Source organism: Mustela erminea, chromosome 12 (assembly GCF_009829155.1).
Source record: "Mustela erminea isolate mMusErm1 chromosome 12, mMusErm1.Pri, whole genome shotgun sequence".
In the NCBI taxonomy this organism is placed as follows: Eukaryota; Metazoa; Chordata; class Mammalia; order Carnivora; family Mustelidae; genus Mustela; species Mustela erminea.
In genome coordinates, this window is record NC_045625.1 from 54,675,213 (window position 1) to 54,685,924 (window position 10,712).

Below are 10,712 nucleotides of genomic sequence, written 5' to 3' on the forward strand. Positions count from 1 at the left end.
TCATTTACTAGGTGTTCATAATATATAAAAACTATTTAATAATTTTGAAGTAGGGGACCCCCAAGTACTATAATAAAGACATAACAGTTTATTCTCTCACCAAATATAATCATCTAGACAAGTAGGCAAAAATCAGTATGAAAATTCCACAAAGGTCAACAGGGAACTGGGATTCTTCTATCTCTCCGCTCTGTCATCCTTGGTATAGGCTTCTATACTCAAGGTCACTGCATGACCCAGCATGGCTGCTCGATATCCACTCATCTTACTTTATTCCAACAATAGAAAGGAAGAGGAGATAAAGAACAACAACAAAACAACAACAACAACGAAAGAACGCTCTTGCTTCTCTCTTTAGGGAAACTTTGCACAAATTCTTCCCAATAATTTCCACTTACAGATTCCTTGTCATATACCTGGTCCTTGACCAATACCTGGTCATATCTATCTGCAAAATACTTTTCCACAAGTCAAATCTGGAATTTGACTTTATCTAACTTACAAGCTATTACATTATCCTGTTACTATTTTATGGATGCTGACAGAATTCAAGAGACTCTTGAGACTTTATTAATCATTACAGAGAATATTTGTATAGATTACCTTGGCCCCTTGGTCCCATGGGAATGATGCCATGTGCTTGGATGACAGCCTGTACATGCAATGAATTGCGTTACAGAAGAAGAGCACTGAGTCTGGGGAAACACAACATTTTTTTTTTTAAGATTTTATTTATTTATTTGACAGAGATCACAAGTAGGCAGAGAGGCAGGCAGAGAGAGAGGAGGAAGCAGGCTCCCTGCTAAGCAGAGAGCCCAATGTGGGACTCGATCCCAGGACCCTGAGATCATGACCTGAGCTGAAGGCAGCGGTTTAACCCACTGAGCCACCCAGGCGCCCCAACATTTTATAGCAAGTAGTAATCAAACCTACTCTTGGTCTTACTTGTGGCAAAACAACCTTGGATAATGGTCTGGGTCAAGAGTAGTCAGGATCTTGCGTCCTGGGCATACCCAACAAGAAAATGCAGGCATGCTCAGGGTCCATGCCTCTCCCAACATACATTACCACCCTGAAAAGATTCAGGATTCCTTCACTAAGGAGGAAAAGAAGAATAAAATTGTACATAAAATGAGTAATCTCTGTCACATAATCTTACCGTAAGTATTTTGTGACATTTCTATTATATATGTAAATTTTATTTTAATGAAGCTTATAACCCAATATATTCTAAGGTATTAAAGGGAGGTATTTTATTCTAATCTAGTGTTCTGGCTAGGTTGCAAATAGAACTTGGATACTTAAGGTAAATATGTAGAAGATACTCCTTCCCCCAAGATTCATGAGTTCTTCGGTTTGGGATAAGAAGTTTTTCATGCATTTATTTTTCATTTATTTTGTGGAAGGGGATTGTTAGGATGATATCTTTGAGGTGAGCAGAGCAGAGCAGAGCCTAGCATCTTGGAGAAATTGAAATGGCATCTTTTCATGTACCCAGTCTCACTGACTTAGTTTCTCTAACCTTCAAGGCATTCCTACTGACTGACCATTGTTTATTTATCTATGCCCTCTGTTTCCTACTGGAACCACGACTGATGCATTTGTCAAATATGTTTCAGTTTTAGGGCCTTTCCTTTGGCTAGTCTCTCAACCTGGGTATCTGTAATATTTGTTTCCTTAAGATATTCAGGTCTCTGATCAATGTTATTTCATCCCAAATGTCTTCTAGACCACACCATCAAACAGAGAACTCATCAACATCTGTCATTCCTTTCTTCCCGTCCTGCTTTATTTTTCCTCATTGCATTTATGACTACCTGAGATTTTTAAAAATACTTACATGTTTCTTTATCTATATCCTCACAGAACAATGGTCATGTATCAAAATGCCTGGGATTTTTCCAATTTTAGGGCTAAAAGTCCTACATCTGGAAACCTTCTCAGTCCTCATCAAAGAGGGACAATTTCTTCTCCTATCTCACAGTAGGATGCAAGCTCTATGATATCAAGACTTTAATTTTTTTTACTCTTGTTTGTATTCTCGGCACCTAGACCAGCGCCTAGCACTTGGCAATAGCACAATAAATACTAGCTGAATGAATGAATGAATGAATAAAAAGATGTGCAAGATTACAGGGAAAGTGTAGCAGGACATAATCCTCAATAAAAGAGCTGAAAGGACCTTAGAAGTCAGTGCAATCCTCATTTTGTTCAAGGGGACATAAAAATTAGTGGGTGTATTAAGGTTCAGGCAGGAAAATATCGCCTATGCCAGGTAGTTTAATAAAAGGAGCTTAGCATGAGAAATGACCTACAAATGCATTGTAAAGAGAGAAAAACCCAAGAGGGAATGGTGAGACCTCCCAGATACTAGCTACAGTAGGAAGCTTACAGTGCCCTCAGTAAGGAATTAAGGAACAAAGGGATAATGCAAATTTACCAGAACTCAAGACCTGAGTGAATGGAGGCTTATGAATCAATCCAGAGGGAGCAGAAATCTCCAAGGAACAAGGCATTGCTACGGCCTGCCCAAAGCAAAGTGGTTAAAAACAGATTTCTCCCTTTTGTGGAATTGAGCTGGAAGCCAGTTGGCCAGGGAGCCTGAAAAGTGCTGCTTTCCAAGATAGGTAAAAAATGCATCTTCTGTGGTTCCATACAAATTTTAAGATTGTGTGTTCTATTTCTGTGAAAAAATCATTGGAATTTTGATAGAAATAGCGAATATTTCATAGAAATTGTGAGTACGTAGATTATTTGGGGTAGTATGGACATTTTAACAATATTGATTCCTCTAATTCATGAACATGGAATATCTTTCCATTTATTTGTATCTTCTCCTTTTTCATCAATGTTTTATAGTTTTCAGCCTTTCATCTTCATGGTAAACTTATTACCAAGTATTTTTTTTTTATGCAATTGCAAATAGGATTGTTTTCTTAATTTCTCTTTCGTACTTCATTGATATATAAAACTACAACTGATTTTTCTACATGAATTTTGTATTCTGCAACTTTCCTGAATTGACTTATTAGCTCTTACAGTTTTGTTTAGTTTTGTTTTATTGTTGGAGTCTTTTTAGGTCTTTCTATATATGATATCATGTCAACTGCAAATAGTGAGTTTTACTTCTTCCTTTTTGATTTGGATGGCTTTAATTTCTTTTTCTTGCCTAATTGATCTGGCTAGACTACATTGAATAAAAATGGTAGAAGTGGGCATCCTTGTCTTATTTTTTATTTCAGTTCAGCTTTTCACCATTGATTATGATATTAGCTCTAGGCTTATTATGGTCTTTATTTTGTTGAGGTATATTCTCTCTATACCCACTTTCTGGAGAGTTTTTAACATAAATAGATGTTGAATTTTGTCAAATGCTTTTTTCTGTATTTATCGAGATGATGATATGATTTTTAGCCTTCATTTTGTTAATGTGGTATATCCATTGACTAATATAATGTGATAATATATATAAAACATATATTTTATATACATAAAATATTACTTTATATATAATGTGATAAATATCCATTGACTGATTGGCACATGTTGAACCATCCTTGCATCCTTGGACTAAATCCCACTTGGTCAAGGTATGTGATCCGTTTAATGTACTGTTGAATCTGGTTTGATAATTTTCGTTTGCATTTTGTGAGGATTTTTGCATCTGTATGCATCAGGGATATTGGCCTGTAATTTACTTTTCTTGCGGTGTCCTTGTCTGGTTTTGGTATCAGAGTAATGTTGGCCTCCTAAAATGTTTGGAAGTGTCCCCTCTTCTATTTTTTGGAAGAGTTTGAGAAAGATAAGTATTAATTCTTTAAATGTTTGGTAGAATTCGCCAGTGAAGCTATCTGGTCCTGGACTTTTGTTTGTTGGGAGATTTTTAATTATCAGTGTAACCTTGTTACTAGTAACTAGTCTGTCCAGATTTTCTATTTCTTCATGATTCATTTCTCTTGAAATAAACCCAGATATTAAGATGTCTCCTTCTTTGTGTCCTTTTAAGCCATACTGACAACTTCATTCACTACATACTCAGGACCAAACGACCGACAGAGGCAAGCTGTGGTCATCGGGTGCTGTTTGTAGCAACGGCTTTGTTTTTGACCTAGTCTTGCACTGCTCCAGTTTCTTCCCTGCTCCAGTTTCTGTCCTGATCCAGATACCCAACTACCTTTCCTGTTGGTTAGTTACCCTGTTTCTGCCTTTAGACTTGACCTTTGTACTTGCTTTCCTAGGCTTGAGTCAGTCATGCCTTTGTCTCCTTTCACTTGAGAATACTTTGATGTGCTGACTGCACCCTGATCTTGCTGTAATCAGCACTGCATTTTTTTTTTTAATACTGCAGCCTTGTATGTGGAGAGAAGGAGAGGTGGGCAAAACTCCCTCAACATAATTAGATTTTATATGAAAAGCAATTATAGAATTAGAAAAATATCTGTAAAAACAAATTGTTTAAGCAAAGTCTACAAAGATCTAGGTAAGGACGATGTTGTTGAAACAGTATTTGGGAAAGATGTTTAATAAGTTAGGCAGATTTCATAGTCTTAAAAAAGGCCAGACCATGTTCTTTAAGGTGGAACAACTCTAAGGAACATCTCAGTTCTGGAATACCTGTAGGATCTGCTGGGGGCTTTGTGGTGAGGCTGTAACTTTCAACACCACCTCCCTTTTCCTGGTCCTACTACTTTTATGATCCCCTTACCTAAGAGTTGTTCTCTGGGGTATTTCCCAATAACGTCACACTTCCCAGGGAATCCAAGTGATGACAAAAATGTATAAATTTAAAATTTACTTTGATAAGGAGCTATAGCCAAAAAGTCAAAATTTTGAAGTATAGTCACTTTGATATGGAAATGGCTTGTTTTGATCAAAAGGTTTTGGAGACACTGATCTCTAGAAAGAAAAACAATAGTGGTGGAGAATAATTAAAAATTTTCAACTTTTTTTAATAGAAAAAAATTTAAACGATCAAGAAAGAAGAATTACATGAAATTGAAGAGAAGAGAAAACTTCAGGAAGAAGACATTCTCTGTGAATTTTTGTTGGATCTGAATGAGGTCAAATCAGGCCATGTAGTGCAGAAGGCAGTTGGATAAAAATGGCAGTATAATAATTCCAAAAGTGTAATTTTGGTGGGCGGGTCAGAGTTGGGAGTTTTCTATGATCACATATCACTCTGCAGAGATGCTGGACCTGGAAGAGAAACACTACATCAAAATGGGTCAAAAAGCAAGAAGATATCTAGAAAAGAAAGTAAAAACAAAACAAAACAAAACAAAATAAAAAACAGGTTGGAGAAGCTCAGCAAAAATAAATTCTAGCCAGTTTCATTAGTTTCTTTGTTTTCACAGAGGGGAAAGGAAATATTCCAGGATTTGATTTTTGCGGTGCATAAGCCCAGTCCACATTGTGCGTGTGTGTGCACAGAATGCCATTCAGTTTCTGTCCAGACACATGGTCACTCTCCAAACCAGGAGGTCATGCAGGATGTTTGTGGTTGTGGGAGTGGTGCTAGGGTTAATGATAGAGATGTGGGATAGCAGAGTTGATGGTGAGGCTGGTTTGATAGTGGTGTCGGCTGCAACACTGGTGGTGTAGGAAAGTGTTGATAGGAGGGTCCTTGTAAACAGCGTGTGTAGGTATTAGGAAATATGTCATGGGGTTCCTGAGCAGTTCTGATGCACATACCACCCCCATGTCTGTAGTCAGCTCTTTATGGTGGGCTCACTGCTTCCCCTCCTTGCCTCAGAACTTTAAGTTTGGATAAACTTTATCTTACACTATATATGATAAATATTATACTAAATATTATTCATGTAACTCAGTCTTCACATATTATCATTTATGCAACCTGGAATATAATTGCAACAAGGTAAAAGAGAAAAGCCTCAAAATTGAACTGCTGTCACATAAACAAACCCATACTTTTTGAGTATACTAGAGCTTCTCAATAAATTGAACTAGTTCATAACGACCATGGCGTGTATCACAGAGATAAAGAGCCAAAATTCAGATACTATTGTGATGAGGCAGAGCCCTCCAAAACAGAAACTCAAATATTCCCCTGAAAGTGTATTGCTGATGTGTTAGTGTGCTCTTATCAAATTTTTCACCTTCTCATTTTTCTTCTTCTTTTTTAAGATTTTATTTATCTATTTGGGTTTGAGTAGAGGAAGAAGGGGGTGAGAGCATAGGTGTGTGCACAAGTGCAGGGGTGAGACAGAGGGAGAAGCATATTCCCCGCTGAGCAGGGTGCCCAAAGCCAGGCTTGATCCTGGGACTCTGGTATCAAGACCTGAGCTTAAGGTAAATACTTAACCAACTGAGCCACCGAGACTCCTCCCATCTTCCTCTTTTCAATTTTGCAATCAGGTTACTTAACTAAGGCTACCAGGAATACACCATGTTTGTTAATTTCATGCATTTTTTTTAAAGAAGATATAATCTCTGTGTTCATTAAATATGTAATTCTCTTGCAAAAATATAAGACCTTTCGAAGGTGAATTATTTAGCCCATGGATAATTTGCATCCTACACTTTATATAACTTGATCACTCACTTAACACCTCATCATAAAGTAGGTTGATAGGTGGCCTCTGGCTAACTGATGGTGAGTGCATGGAATGTCATGGAAAGAAACACATCTCAATGCCACCACTGTTATTACTGATGTATTTGCCTCTAAAATACAGATTCCATAAATCTGCAAATGTTGCTACCTGTAAAAAAAAAAAAAAAATAAAAATAACCGTAGTAAAAATACACTACAAATTCCATTTGGATTAACTTTGGATTTTCTAATGTTCTTAATTTCCATAAATTGAAGTATATAATTAAGTAATTTTTCTATTAGTTAAGAAAAGCTATGAGAACTTTGAGAAAAAAGTAGTAAGGGGCCACCAGTTATTACAACATATTACAAAGCAATAACAATTAAAACAATGTGATATTAATGCAAGAAATGAGACAGATGGGACACGATCCAGGAACAGGCACTATTATATGTTACTTTAATATACAATCCAGAAGTGTTGGGCTGCCTGGCTGGCTCAGTCCTCAGTCAAGTAGAGCATGATCTCTAGATCTCAGAGTCTGAGTTTAAGCCCCACACTGGATGCAGAGCTAACTTTAAAACAAAACAAAACAAACAAACAAACAAACAAAAAAGTTAAAAAAAATTAACAGAATGTTAGTGATACCAGTTGGGGCATTTCTTGTTGTCTTGAAGCTTTGATGAAGTCCTAAATCTCAGGACCCAAGGGATATTTGCTCCACATATTCTAAACAGAGAAACAGACACATGCCCATGAGCTTACTCAGAAACACAACATGGATCCTGGCACCCTTTCAGGCTACATTAAAATAGAGTAGAATTTCAAACATTGTCTTCAGAGTGAGGCTTCCTTTGGAGAAAACTGCACAGTTGGGAGAACGTACTATGTTTTTCTACCGCCCCTCATAGTGGCAGAATCTTGCTTCTTCAAGGGAACTTCAAGAGAATCACTCACCAAGTCTGATTTGACTGATAGAGAGGAAGTACTTTCATCACCCAGCCTGGCTGCCTGCTGAGCTGTAAAACTCGGGTCTTACCTGGTGCAGCTATTAAAATAGAGCATCGTAAGACCTTTCTGTCGGGCGGCAGCCATCAGCTCAAAGGTAGGCCAAGATCGGCACTTACAAGTACATCCAGTAACTATGGAGGAAGAAGCAGTCCACGGTAATGTGCTTTCTTCTCTACGTGCGCTGCTGGCAGTACTGCCAGCTCTCTGCGCTCCACAAGGCTCCCCACCCAACCCACCGGATAAAGCGCGCAGGCTGGGCTACAAGGCCAGGCAAGATTATGTCATATATCGGATTCATGGGCGTCGTGGTGGCCGCAAGCGCCCAGTTCCTAAGGGTGCTACCTACGGCAAGCCTGTCCATCATGGTGTTAATCGGCTAAAGTTTGCACGAAGCGTTGTCTGTTGGAGAGAGCGAGCTGGACGTCACTGTGGGGCTCTAAGAGTCTTGGAATTCTTACTGGGTTGGTGAAGACTCCGCATACAAACTCTTTGAGGTTATTCTCATTGATCCATTCCATAAAGCTATCAGAAGAAATCCTGACAGCCAGTGGATCACCAGACCAGTCCACAAGCGCAGGGAGATGCTAGGGCTGACGCCTGCAGGCCGAAAGAGCCGTGGCCTTGGAAAGGGTCACGAGTTCCACCACACTGTTGGTGGTTCTTGCCCAGCAGCGTGGAGAAGACGCAATACTCTCCAGCTCCACCGTTACCGCTAATCAAAGTAATGTTTGTAAAATTCTTACCTAATAAACAATTCAGGACAGTCATGTCTGCTTTAAAGTGTACTTTAATTTGTCTGTTAAATTTAGTTGTCTGCAGATTGTTCCATGAATGCATTGTCAAATTATGAAAGTTAAAGTGCAATAATGTTTGAAGACTGTAAGTGATGATGTATCTTGTTTCTAATAAGATAAACACTTTTGTCTTTGCTTTATCTTATTAGGGAGTTTGTATGTCCGTGTTTAAAAACTGTTTGGTATAATAGGTATAAAATAAATTCTGTAAAAGTGGAATGCATAAGCTAGCCATGTAGATTTGTTGGTGCATGTAATGAAACCTACAGCTTATTGGAGTGATGTAATGCTCTGGTTTACTCTCAAATGGCTGTTATTAGGGGTTTGGAAAGAAGAAGATTTTTAAACTGGATCTTGCTTGGAAATGTGAAGACTATCCTAATGTTTAATCATGATCATACGTAAACTGCATTAACCAGGAACCACATTTTTATATTGAATCCAATATTCCAACTGTGTAACTGTTGCTTTGGAAAGAATACTTAAAAAGAATCCCACCAATTTTTTAAGAGAATTGAATAAAACTACCTGTTACAGGAGGGTTCTCTTAAAAAGGAAAATACATCCTTCTTAATCAAAGCAAAATTGGCTTGGTCTCCACAGTACTGTTGAAATTAACGTAAAATGTGGAGTCTCCTGGTTGTATCCCACGACTCCACAGGATCTGTAGAATCCTGAATTTCCTGTAAAGTGGTTAGTTAATGGTCTCTATGAAAACTGATGGAAATTGAACATTAGGTAAATGAGAAGACTAAGATACATAAGCTAGTAATTAGTGCTAGAATTGGGAAACTGGTGGCCCTCAGATAACCTTTCAAATGTGAGGATGAAAAATTAAAGTTGGCTTTGATTAGAAACTTAAATATTTTATCCATGGTCTTTGTGACCATTATGAATCCACTAGCCACCTCAGGAGAAAAAAATGGGTTGGCTTTAAAAGTACCTCATTGCTCATTCCAAGTCCTAAATCATCTTGGGTCAACCCACTTAAACATTCCCATAGGCTACTGAGAAAAGTCATGTAGTTGGTGTCATTACAAGTCTATAGTTTTCAATCTAATCCTTACATGTGTTATCCCCAGTCACTTTTCTCATCCTTAACTCAAACACCTCAAAATCTTTGCCAGTCCATCAATTGGGCCCACCTTGATGTTAAGTATACCACTATTCTGTGTCCATTTTGTCTTCCAGTAGATGAGGGTTTTGTTTTCTAGGGTGAATTTGGGTGTGTAGGAACTATGGGAGAGGAATTGCCCCAATTTTAAGTTTGCTAACTTAATCCATGGTTTGATTTCAAAATCCAATTGCTGGTTTCCTTGAGCCAGTTTTTACATATTTTTAGGGGCCTTAAGCTTAGTTAAATGATTTCTAGAAAAAGGCTCAAAACCTCTTGAGATCTAAATTCCTTTTCCACTCAAAAGAGATTCTAAACCACATATATATTTTGTGTGTAGAGGTTGTTTAACTCTCATTTATTTAAGGAATAATGTTTATTAAACTAAAAAAAAAAAATAGACCATAGTAAGAACATCATAAGAGGAACTTGTTCTGGCTCATCTGGAGTTTGGGGAACATAGAGAACACTGTTGGACTCTTCCCTAGAAAAGTCTGGATATAAAAGGTTATCTAGAATTGCCTTGATGGCAAGGCCAAGACTAATATGCAGAGTTGGTGCAACTGAGTTGCTAAGTTTCTCTGAAACCCATAAAGACAACTTGGATGTAGTGAATCTGGTGCCATTTTGAAAAAAAAAAAAAAAAATACCTTAAAAGAACTGCCTGCTTGGATAAGTGGACCCTAGCAGAAAGAGGCTGTGTGAGGGTGTATCAGGAAAGCAGGAGCTGAAGGAGAGTATTACAAGGTCACAAGAATGTACATCATCCCCATAATGGACAGAGGGCCAAGGAGCCAGAGTGGGGGAGGGGTCACCTCCCTCTCCTAATTATTTAGTGAAATAATTCACTAAATCACCCCTTAAAAGAGGGAGTTGGCTTTTGGTAATCTGTCCCTGAAGATTAAAAAAGCAAAAACAAACAAAACAAAACAAAACAAAACAAAAACAACAAAACACCTGAATCTTTTCAACATTTAGCCAAGTAAAAGGATGATTTTGTTCCTTTTCATCTTATCCCCAACTTCTTGTTCTAAGCTTAGATGGGCCAAAAATAGCAATGAGTGAGTGAATGGAGAGGAGAGAGTGAATGAAACCAATATCCAATTAAACTTGGGGGCAAAGAGGAGACACTTGAAATTGAAAGGAAGATGAATTTTTAAAAATTTCATTGGAATAAGAGTTTTTAACACTAAAAAAATAAGGGCTATTCACTATTGTCCAAAAAATGCCTATAAAAGC

At 37.8% G+C, this 10,712-nt stretch overlaps 1 pseudogene; it reads left to right on the forward strand.

The window, feature by feature from the left end:
* Nucleotides 1-5,979: 5,979 nt before the first annotated feature.
* Nucleotides 5,980-8,332, forward strand: LOC116569984 (annotated as a pseudogene).
* The last annotated feature ends 2,380 nt before the right edge of the window (nucleotides 8,333-10,712 follow it).